Genomic DNA, 12,640 nt, shown 5'->3' with positions numbered 1-12,640 from the left:
ATGTTCAGCTCGGTGACGTCCCACGAACTCACGATCCAATAGAGCTTGGAGGGAGAGCTTCGTCAGCACGACGGCGTGATGACGGTGATGATGAAGTTACCAGCGTAGGACTTCACCTAAGCACTACGACGATATGATCGAGGTGGATTATGGTGGAGGGGGGCACCGCACACGTCTAAGAGATCAATGATCAACTTGTGTGTTCTAGGGTGCCCCCTGCCCTCGTATATAAAGGAGCAAGGGGGAGGCCGGCCGGCCTTGGGGCGCGCCAAGGAGAGGGGGGAGTCCTCCTCCTAGTGGGAGTAGGACTCCCCTTTCCTAGTCCAACTAGGAAGGAGGAAGGGGGAAGGAAGGAGATGGAGAGAGGGAGGAAAGAGGGGGCGCCTCCCCCCTCCTTGTCCAATTCGGACTCCCAAGGGGGGGGCGGCCAGCCCTAGGCCCTCTCCTCTCTCTCCCACAAGGCCCATGTTGGCCCATTATATCCCCCGGGGGTTCCGATAACCCCCCGGCACTCCGATAAATATCGGTTGTCCGAATATAGTCGTCCAATATATCATTCTTTATGTCTCGACCATTTCGAGACTCCTCGTCATGTCCGTGATCACATCCGGGACTCCGAACTATCTTCGGTACATCAAAACATAAACTCATAATATCGATCGTCACCGAACGTTAAGCGTGCGGACCCTACGGGTTCGAGAACTATGTAGACATGACCGAGACTCATCTCCGGTCAATAACCAATAGCGGAATCTGGATGCTCATATTGGTTCCTACATATTCTACGAAGATCTTTATCGGTCAAACTGCATAACAATATACGGTGTTCCCTTTGTCATCGGTATGTTACTTGCCCGAGATTCGATCGTCGGTATCTCAATACCTAGTTCAATCTTGTTACCGGCAAGTCTCTTTACTCGTTCCGTAATGCATCATCCCGCAACTAACTCATTAGTCACATTGCTTGCAAGGCTTATAGTGATGTGCATTACCGAGAGGGCCCAGAGATACCTCTCCAACAATCGGAGTGCCAAATCCTAATCTTGAACTATGCCAACTCAACAAGTACCATCGCAGACACCTGTAGAGCACCTTTATAATCACCCGGTTACGTTGTGACGTTTGGTAGCACACAAAGTGTTCCTCCGGTATTCAGGAGTTGCATAATCTCAGTCATAGGAACATGTATAAGTCATGAAGAAAGCAATAGCAATATATTAAACGATCAAATGCTAAGCTAATGGAATGGGTCAAGTCAATCACATCATTCTCTAATGATGTGATCCCGTTAATCAAATGACAACTCATGTCTATGGTTAGGAAACATAACCATCTTTGATTCAACGAGCTAGTCAAGTAGAGGCATACTAGTGACACTCTGTTTGTCTATGTATTCACACATGTACTAAGTTTCCAGTTAATACAATTCTAGCATGAATAATAAACATTTATTATGATACAAGGAAATATAAATAACAACTTTATTATTGCTTCTAGGGCATATTTCCTTCAGTAACTAGGTTAGGGCATCTCCAAAGCGGATCACTAAACAGACCTCATCAAATGTCCACAGACACGTTCGGACGTGTCCATGGATAGTCCAACCCTCCAACGATACCCCTCACTAGGAAAGAATAGCTTCACTGGGATCATCCCACCATCACTTGGGAACCTCTCATCGCTGCGGAGATTATACCTCAATGAAAACCAGCTGAGTGGTCCAATCCCTGAGAGCCTTGGCAGGCTTGGTAAGCTTGAGGCTCTAGCACTGCAAGTAAACCACCTATCAGGAAACCTTCCAACAATGCTCTTCAACATTTCATCCCTCATCCTCGTTGGTCTCCAAATGAACCAACTGCATGGCACACTGCCCTCCAATTTGGGCAATGGCCTGCCACACATCCGATACCTTATCCTTGCTCTGAACCATTTCACGGGAAGAATTCCAGCTTCAATTGCAAATGCAACTACAATCCAATCCATGGACCTCTCTGGTAACAACATCACCGGAGTCGTGCCTCCAGAGATTGGAACACTCTGCCCAAAATACCTTATGCTTAATGGAAACCAGCTGGAGGCAACCACTGTTCAAGACTGGGGGTTCATCACTTCCCTGACAAATTGCACAAGCCTTCGTTGGGTCACATTGCAAAACAACAAGTTTAGTGGTGGGTTTCCGCGCTCTCTCGCAAACCTATCAGGGCAACTTGAAGCCCTAGACATCAGATACAATGGGATATCGGGCAAGATACAAATTGGCATTGGCAACTTTCCCAAACTATTCAAGCTAGGGCTATCTGGCAATCAGTTAACAGGCCCCATACCGGACAGCATAGGAAGACTGAACATGCTCCAGTTCTTGACACTAGAGAATAATCAACTCTCTGGGAAGATGCCGCCCTCGCTCGGGAACTTAACACAATTGCAGCACCTTTCAGTAGATAACAATATGTTGGAGGGACCTCTTCCAATGAACATTGGAAATTTACAACGACTTGTCAGCGCAACCTTTTCGAACAATGCGCTTTCAGGTCCATTACCAGGAGAGATCTTTAGCCTGTCGTCCTTGTCATACGTTCTGGACTTATCGAGGAATCATTTTAGTAGTTCCCTTCCATCCCAGGTTGGTGGTCTTACAGAGCTCACATACTTGTACATCCATGAGAACAACTTGTCTGGGCTGCTGCCAGACGCTCTCAGCAAATGCCAGAGCTTGATGGAGCTCCGTTTGGATAATAACTACTTCAACGGTATGATTCCTTTGTCCGTAAGTAGAATGCGAGGCTTGGCACTGCTGAATTTGACCAAAAACAGGCTCACAGGAGGAATCCCTCAAGAGTTAGGACTCATGAGTGGCCTGAAAGAACTGTATCTTGGACGGAACAATTTGTCTGCACAGATCCCAGACCTTGGAAAGCATGATGTCACTCTACCGACTCGACATATCCTTCAACCTTATTGATGGGCAAGTCCCAGCACATGGCGTGTTCATCAATTTGACTGGGTTCACGTTTTATGGGAATGGTAAGCTTTGTGGTGGCATTCAAGAGTTGCATTTGCCTTCATGTCCATCCAAAGCAATTGGGGGCGGTCAGAGGATACCCCGAGTCATTCGAAATGCAATGATCCCAAGCATTATAATCATCTTTGTGTGCTTTATAGTGGGACTAGGTTTCTTCTCACTGAAAAATAAATTAAGACTGCCATCTGTAAGAGCAACTTTGGTAGCTCCTTCCTTGATGGGCGACATGCATCCTTGAGTTTCTTATTACAACTTGTTCCAAGCAACAAATGGCTTCACAACTGACAATTTGGTTGGTACTGGATGATATGGGTGTGTTTATAAGGGGAGGATGATGCTCAAGAGGTCAGTAAGTACTGTGGCTGTGAAGGTTTTTGACCTTGAACAATCTGGTTCCACGAAAAGTTTTGAGGCAGAGTGTAAGGCACATGTCAAAATTCGCCACCGTAACTTGATTAGTGTTATAACTTGCTGCTCTTGCTTTGACTTTAACCGGAATGACTTCAAAGCCATTGTTCTCGATTTCATGCCTTATGGGGGTCTTGATAAGTGGTTACATCCAGACATATATTCATCCAATCCAGTCAAAATTCTGACATTAATGCAGAGACTGAGTATTGCTTTTGATGTTGCCGCCGCTCTAGACTATCTGCACAACAACTGCCAGCCAACAATAGTTCACTGTGACTTGAAGCCCAGCAATATTCTTCTTGGAGAGGATATGGTTGCTCATGTTGGGGACTTTGGCCTTGCAAAGATACTCATAGATCCAGAAGGGGAGCAATTGATCCATTCAAAGAGTTCCGTAGTGGGAACAATCGGATATGTCGCTGCAGGTAACTAAATTTTATTTTATTGTTGTTCTAGCAAATTGGGTTGCTTTGCTCGGTATATTATTCATGTTGTTTGTGCACTGCAGAATACGGTGAAGGTGGTCAAATATCTACAAGTGGGGATGTGTATAGCTTCGGTATTGTCCTCCTTGAGATGTTTACAGGGAAGACGCCTACACATGGTATGTTTACAGATGGATTGACCTTGCTCGAGTATGCAAAGATGGCATATCCAGAACAACTAATGGAGATTGTTGATCCCCTTCTGCTATCAGTTGAGAAGACACGGCGAGATATTAATAGTTACATGTACTCTGTCACAAGACTTGCCCTAGCATGCTGCAGGAAAAGACCAACTGACAGACTGTCCATGAGAGATGTCATTTCTGAGATGAACAAGATAAGGGCTTGATATGCTGTAGAACTAACTAGGAAATGTAGTTCAGAGTGATGCAGCATCAGTGCCTTGTTCTTGAGCACTAGTTTCATAAGATAATAATGGGAAATTATTATTTATACCAATATAAAATCATGAGTTGAACTTGGTATACTTTTGATCTGTCAACCCCATTTCATAAGTATTCATCCAGTTATTGTGGACAAATGTTACAACCTCCCCTAATAACACTTTCACATATGGCCTCTTAGTATACTTAATTATTTTGTTCTGTTACTCTCTAATTTATACTCCCTCCGTTCCTAAATATTTGTCTTTCTAGAGATTTCAACAAGTGACTACATACGGAGCAAAATGAGTGAATCTACACTCTAAAATATGTCTATATACATCCGTATGTGGTAGTCCATTTGAAATCTCTAAAAAGACAAATATTTAGGAACGGAGGGAGTATTATATACATGAGAATCTTGTTTTTATGTGCATAGAGAAGTTGTCCTTTTAAGTGATATTGTTTTTATGAAAAGATCTCATGCCTATGCTTTCAAGATGTGATGTAAAATTCCGAACAATGTGTTTTTCTAATTTAACATGAAACTATGTAACGATAGATATATGTGAGCTTAAAAACGTGCTTCTAATATGTTTGATTCAGTATTTACTAACCTTTCTTAAAAAACGCGGAACATGTTTTTCTATAGTTTCTTCCACATCAACAATACTGAAGGCACGAAAACATTTAATTTTCTAATAAGTATACTTTAAAAAACATAAATGTATTTGTTTTCATGTTATTCGAACGTGCTCTGCACATGCACAGTTACCGGCGTTGAGATAGGAGGGAGTCCAAAAACTAGAGAGCAAGAGACGGAATCAAGGTCAGTGTTTAAGGGAGCATTCCAATAATACACCTTCTAAACTGCATTGTCTGTAGATGTTTTTCCAAAATCAGATTATCAGCTTTTCCATCCTTCAGTTCAACGCTGCAATGCAGTTATGTTGCATATTTTATATAAAATACCAGGAAGGCAAGAAAATTTAACATTACTTGTATCAAATACACATTTCAAATATCCTTGCTTCAACACAACGGACTCCAGTTCTCTTTCTCTGATAATACTTGCTTGCATTCCCCTAGTACTTATCCAGAGTTTTGAGTTGCAGGAGCAGCCATATGTAACAATAACTAGCTATTTTATACCTTGGCACATCCTGGACAGCTAATTACGATGAACTCTAGCTTTATTTATTTTCTTGAAATCACAGCTCAAATATTTCTGCAGAATTTGGAGCACACAAATACATGACATGACAACACACCTGCAAATAATTTAAAGGGCAAAAGGTGTATGGATGAAAACAATATACAGTGTTCACCTTGATTTTGCTGAGCAGAGGGCTTCATTTACGCCAGCATTCCTTCCCATTTTTATTGCTCCCACTGCATACAAAGAGTGGAAAAGGACAGTATGATCAAGTCGACTTTAACATCTTGGTCTTTTTCTGCCTAAATATTGACATTTATACATCACTAGAGTTGCACTCCACTTTCCCCCAAACAATCCTGCTCTGTTCTTTCTAATCAAGTCAACTTCCAATCAATTTACTAATCTAGGTTTTCGTATAAGTACAGTATTGCTACCTTTTGGCTGCAACTATTCAAGGATTACTCCTGCAGCTCGACGAGGCAGTAAGCTGGCCTGCAAGCTGAGGCGAGCGGCAGCCCTGGAAGCAAGCGCCGCTGTACCGCCACCCCATCCTCTCGCGGGCCACGGATAGTAAGGTCTGCTCCTTCCCGCTGCCCGGCAAGAAGAGCATGAATCCGGCCGGATCTAAGCCGGCTGCACGCCTGCAACGGTTCGGCCCAGATCCATGGGTCCTTCCCGCCTTCCCGGTGAAAGAGAGGAGCGGGAGAACGCGTCGGTGGCTTGGAGCGGGAGCCGGGAGGGGCGGCAGGGGAAGGCACTTACGGCAACTCTAACCCATCCCCAGAAAATCTCAAGGTCCCAGGAAAGCTCGCAAAGTGTTTTTTTACCTGGATGTACCGGTGGTTCTCTCACTAATAGCATGCTGCCAACTTAAAATATGTACATTTGTATTCTCCTCTTTTCTTTATTTAAGTCGCCGTATTTCATCCTGACCCATCATACACATGCAAAGGACCCATTATACACATGCAAAGGACGTATGCATGGTCCTGCTTTTCTCTTTTTACTGCTCATGGTACATACTATAACATGCATGTCTCTGGCATCATCTATCCTCTTTCCATCTCAAAATCCATCACTTTTAATTCCCTTTTCACTATTTAGATTGTTCATATCTTCGAAACAAATTTTTTTTTCGAAACTTTGTATATATTTGAACTCCTGGAGCCACGACCTTCAGAACAAGATCAATCTTTAATACATTCAAACAAGTTATGTTTGAAATGAGTGGAATCAGCTTTCTAAAAATAGTGAAATATGATCTTTGAATTGGGTGAGGCCATTTTTTTTAAAATGAGCGAAATATATTTTTCATACACATCACACATCTCTGGGTGTGAAATACGTGAAACTTGTTATTTCAGAATTTTGAAACTAGTCATGTAAAACATGTGAAACTAATTATATCAAACTTTTTTTTGAAATGAGTGAAATATGTTTTACAAAACAAGTGAAATTTCTTTTTGAATTGATTCAAATAAGTTTTTTGAAATATTTGAAACCAGTTATTTGCTTTGAGTGAAATCAGCTTTCTACAAATAGTAAAATATGAGCTTTGAATTGGGTGAGACCAATTTCTAAAATGAGTGAAATGTGTTTTTCATACACATGACACATTTGGGGTGTGAAATACATGAAACTTGTTATTTCAGAATTTTGAAACTAGTCATGTAAAACATGTCAAACTAATTATTTCAAACTATTTTAAATGAGTGAAATATGTTTTACGAAACAAGTGAAATTGTTTTTTGAACTGATTTTTTAATTGAATCAAATAAGTTTTTTGAAATATTTGAAATCGGTTATTTGCTTTGAGTGAAATTGGCTTTCTAGAAAATAGTGAAATATTATCTTTGAATTGGGTGAGAGCAATTTTTTAAAATGAGTGAAATATGTTTTTCATGCACATGACACATTTTTTGGCGTGAAATACGTGAAACTTGTTATTTCAGAATATCTAAATGAGTGAAATCAGTTTTTTGCACTGACTGAAATTCATCTCGAACTGAAATATGAAAATGAGTGAAATATGTTTTCTCAACTTAGTGAAATTATGTGTCCGAAATGAGTGACATCAGTTTTTTCATATGAGTGAAATCATTTTTTTTAACATAGTGAAATGAGTTTTCCGAAATGAGTGAAATTAGTTTTACGAAATTAGTGTTGCCAGTTCTTTGAAACGGATGAAATATGTGAAGTTGGTGTTTAAATTTAGTTAAATTCGTTTTTTATATGACCGTAATACGTTTTCTGAAATGAGTAAAATTGCTTCTGTAAATGAGTGAAATATGTGTTTCGGAATAACTGAGATCAGTGCTTCAAAATGAGTGAATTTAGTTTTTTGAAATGAGTGAAATCACCTTTTTGAAATGAGCGAAACCAATTATTTGAAATGACTTAAATATGTGTTTTGATACGAGTGAAATCAATGTTTTAAAATGAATAAAATTAGTTTTCTAAAATGAGTTAAATCTGTATTTTTGAATGACTCAAATTTGTTTTCTTAATTGTGAAATTAGCTTTTAGATAAAGTGAAATGAGTTTTTTGAAATGAGTTACATCCTTTTCTTTTGAAATGCCAAAGCGAATGAAACGGTAAAATTCAATCTACGCTAAAATATACGTATTGAATATTGGTCTTGTTTTAAAGATCTTGTCTTTAGGAATTCAAATATACAAAAATATTAAAAATAAAACATTTATTAAAAAGATATCAAACATTTAATGGCTAACAAGAAAGTAAAATGTTGGTACTATAGGCTGAGTGGTCTGGGAGTACACATGCATTACTAAATGGAAAGGTTGTGGGACATGTTAACGTATTGGTCAGGTGGTGTCAGACTAGTATAGAGATGTATTTCACCCCACAAAAGATTCCATAGTTTATTAGTCAAAGAACAGTGTGCATTTTGATGTTGACATGGAGCGGATGCTTCACCAGTACATCCCGATTCCGGTAAATTTACTTATTCGCTGTTTTTAACTGAAGCTGGACAGATAGCATCCCTTCGGATTGACAATTTAAACGGAATCCCACCTCCGGGAGTCAAAGATTAAGTTTTCCCAAATGATAACGTCTACATATGTGGCACGAAACAACTTTACCCATACTTTTTTTGATGGCAACTTTAGTTACAAGAGGGTGGCAACTTTAGATGTGAAGCATGACAATTTTCTGTTTGGATGGCAAGTTATAGTTTTTTTAAGATTATTTTTTGGATGACAATTTTAGTGTAAAAAATGTATGGGCGGTATTACTACATGCCACACGTGTGGCAGTTGTCAGCGTCCTAAGTTTTAGAGCATCTCCGATAAAATAGATGATGTAAAATACATCATCAAATAGAGAAAATATTTCCTTTCAACCAGCGGATCGGCGTGTCGATCGTGTCGGCAACCGTTCGAACAACACTTGATCGTGTGGGGCACAACACCCTCCACACTGCACTCATGTTTTGCAACATTGTTGTGTTGCAAAACAGCCGAGCACAACACAGTTCGTGTTACGGATCTACCGTCAGTGTGCCACGCGTCCCACGGAAAATCACATGACTTGTGTTGCAACAAGACCTATGTTGCAAAAAAATGCAACAAGGCCTTCATTACAAAAAAAACTACAACTTGACCTATGTTGCAAAAAAATTGCAACATGACCCTATGTTGCAATGATAGAAGGTGATGTTTGACCGTTTAATCTGTCAATCCCACGACTCGCAAGGTGGCGGATCTTGACTCATAGCAACGACCATCAAATAGTGCTTTGTGTAAAATTTTCATCATCAATTTTTTTAGAACACACGTTGAAAGATCGTGGATGTCGCCTAGAGGGGGGGGTGAATAGGCGCTTTAAAATAATTACGGTTTAGGCTTGAACAACTGCGGAATAAACCTAGCGGTTAATTTGACAAGCACAAGACCTACAACAACTAGGCTCACCTATGTGCACCAACAACTTATGCTAAGCAAGATAAACAACTAAGTGATAGCAAGATATATGACAAGAAACAATATGGCTATCACAAAGTAAAGTGCATAAGTAAAGGGTTCGGGTAAGAGATAACCGACGCACGCGGAGACGACGATGTATCCCGAAGTTCACACCCTTGCGGATGCTAATCTCCGTTTGGAGCGGTGTGGAGGCACAATGCTCCCCAAGAAGCCACTAGGGCCACCGTAATCTCCTCACGCCCTCGCACAATGCAAGATGCCGTGATTCCACTAAGGGACCCTTGAGGGCGGTCACCGAACCCGTACAAATGGCAACCCTTGGGGGCGGTCACCGAACCCGTACCCTTTGGCAACCCTTGGGGGCGGTCACCGGTACCCGTCAAATTGCTCGGGGCGATCTCCACAACCTAATTGGAGACCCCGGCGCTTGCCCGAAGCTTTACACCACAATGATTGAGCTCCGAACACCACCAACCGTCTAGGGCGCCCAAGCACCCAAGAGGAACAAGCTCAAGGGCACCAAGCACCCAAGAGTAATAAGCTTCTCAACTTGTAACGTCCACGTATCACCGTGGAGAACTCAAACCGATGCACCAAATGCAATGGCAAGGGCACACGGAGTGCCCAAATCCTTCTCTCTCAAATCCCACCGAAGCAACTAATGCTAGGGAGGAAGATGAGAGGAAGAACAAGAAGGAGAACACCAAGAACTCCAAGGTCTAGATCCAATGGGTTCCCCTCACTTAGAGGAGAAAGTGATTGGTGGAAATGTGGATCTAGATCTCCTCTCTCTTTTCCCTCAAAAACTAGCAAGAATCCATGGAGGGATTGAGAGTTAGCAAGCTCGAAGAAGGTCAACAATGGGGGAAGAACACGAGCTCAAGAGATAAGCTTCATTGGGGAAGAAGACCTCCTTATATAGTGGGGGGAACAATCCAACCGTTACCCCCCACACCAGCCCCGCAGAGAGCGGTACTACCGCTTGGCCAGCGGTACTACCGCTTGGCAAGCGGTACTACCGCTCCCCCTCGCGGTACTGCCGCTGGGCCCAGAGTGGTACTACCGCGGTGGTCAGGGCGGTACTACCGCATACGAGCGGTACTACGGCCCCCACTGCCGCGGCTAGTACCGTAAAACCCGACACGAAAAAAGACCCCTCGAATCGAGGCAGTACTAGCACGAGATCGAAGCGGTACTACGGCTGGGGGCTACCAGCGGTACTACCGCTCTGGAGCGGTACTACCGCTCTAGAGCGGTACTACCGCTTGTAGCACCCAAGCGGTACTACCGCTTCGGCCCGCGGTACTACTGCTAGGAAACCAAAACTGCCATAACTTCTGCATATGAGCTCCGAATTAAGCAAACTCAAGCTTGTTGGATAGAGGAAGACGAGTAGCATCAAAACAGCATAACCTCCAACATCGAAAACAAATAGAGGAGTGAAACCTCCAACCGAGAAGAACCGGCATAACCTCCAACATCGAAAACATCATAGAAGATGCGAGTGAACTCCGTTTTCGATGAACTCGAGCTTGTCATCAAGATGACCATAAGCTCCAAAACTCACAAAGAGAAGAACCAAACAAGAACCAATAAAGATGATGCAAGGATGCAATGGTTTGAGCTCTCTATGAACTATACGATCAAGCTACTCATCGAGAGCCCCCCTTGATAGTACGGCAATCGATCCTATAACCCGGTCTCCCAACTACCATCATGAGACCGGTAAAATAGAAAACCTATCAAGAGCAAACCTTTGCCTTGCACATGGTCCACTTGAGCTAGATGATGACGATCTTGACTCCCTCAAGTTGGACCACCTTTCTTGGTTGCGTTGGCTCGATGAAGACTAGTTGATTGCTCCCCCATGCTCCACTATGGGTGAGCCACTCTTCCGCACATCTTCACAAGTCCATTGTCACCACAATGGACGGCAAGCTTCAAGCATTTGATCTCTTCATGATGCTTCACTGAACACACCATGGGATCGCTTGATCCCTCTCGGTACATCTTCTACGCTTTGTGAGTTGATCAAGTTGATTCACTCTTGACTTAGTCTTGATCAACCATGAATCTTTTCAACTCTCTTCATTTGGATGATGTCTTGAAGATATACATGAATGATCACACAATCTTCTTCTCCAAGACATGCTTGCAATAAGCTCAACTCTCACATGACCAATCTTTGGATAATACCTTAATAACACCTTGGTCACCACATAAACTCCTTGAAACCAACACATGAACTTCAAGAAATGCCTATGGACAAATCCTTCAAATATAACTCAAGGCAACCATTAGTCCATAGAGATTGTCATCAATTACCAAAACCAAACATGGGGGCACCGCATGTTCTTTCATACGTTATAATTGCGCGTCACCTTATTAAGAAAGGATAATAGAGTTGAGGCATTACAACTAGCGTGGTCGAGACGAAAGAAGCCTCGGGCCACACACTCCACCGAAGACATCTATTACAAACTACTCACTGATGCCCACCCTACCGCGGTTAGCCTGCCTCCACTGCGGCGCCAATTGCCAAACTCGCCACTCATCCCAAATTTGCTCCTTATTCTTGACACCTTGTCGAACACTCTGTTTTTTTAATCGAGTGCATGACGAGGATGATGAGGCATTCACTTCTTTCCTTCGAGCATCCGATGCTACATCGCTCATTGTCATCCACCACCTGAGCTTGAGCTGTAGGAGTGAAGTTCTCCCATCCTTTCACCTGCAGCATGTCAAACCAGACCGCGCGCGCAAACGAGCACTGCACCAGCAAGTGATCCAAGGTCTCACGCTCTTGTAAGCAAGTCAGGCAGCCACAACTTCATCACCAAAAAGTGAGGATTTTTTCTACAAAACCTCCAACATCAGCATATGATGTAAAATAGGGCACTAGTGCTTCAATAGAAGATCTAAATAGGATAGTTGCACGCAGTCGCTCCATATTTTTGTTTCCTTAAAATTCATATGTATTTGACAAAAGTATAAAGTCTGACAAACTTTGTAAGATCATCTCACACATAATCAATAATATCTCAAATTCAACATCAACTCCACATAGCAAAATCACAGCAGTGCATCATATTAGCATAGTGAAGGAAATATGCCCTAGAGGCAATAATAAAGTTGTTATTTATATTTCCTTATATCATGATAAATGTTTATTATTCATGCTAGAATTGTATTAACCGGAAACTTAGTACATGTGTGAATACATAGACAAACA

General features: G+C 42.1%; 1 long non-coding RNA gene and 1 pseudogene across 1 annotated transcript; one reads left to right on the top strand and one right to left on the bottom strand.

Moving 5' to 3' along the window:
• The first annotated feature begins 1,559 nt into the window (after positions 1–1,559).
• LOC109773702 (uncharacterized) lies at positions 1,560–4,304 on the top strand (annotated as a pseudogene).
• Positions 4,305–5,223: 919 nt separating this feature from the next.
• LOC109773691 (uncharacterized) lies at positions 5,224–6,276 on the bottom strand. Its single transcript, XR_002235398.4, has 3 exons — positions 5,895–6,276; positions 5,630–5,693; positions 5,224–5,529 (listed from the first exon to the last, which is right to left on the bottom strand). It is a non-coding gene; the product is annotated as an uncharacterized lncRNA (long non-coding RNA).
• Positions 6,277–12,640: the final 6,364 nt, after the last annotated feature.

The sequence above is a fragment of the Aegilops tauschii genome, chromosome 1 (genome assembly GCF_002575655.3).
Source record: "Aegilops tauschii subsp. strangulata cultivar AL8/78 chromosome 1, Aet v6.0, whole genome shotgun sequence".
Taxonomy (NCBI): Eukaryota; Viridiplantae; Streptophyta; class Magnoliopsida; order Poales; family Poaceae; genus Aegilops; species Aegilops tauschii.
This window is presented reverse-complemented; position numbering and strand designations above follow the sequence as displayed.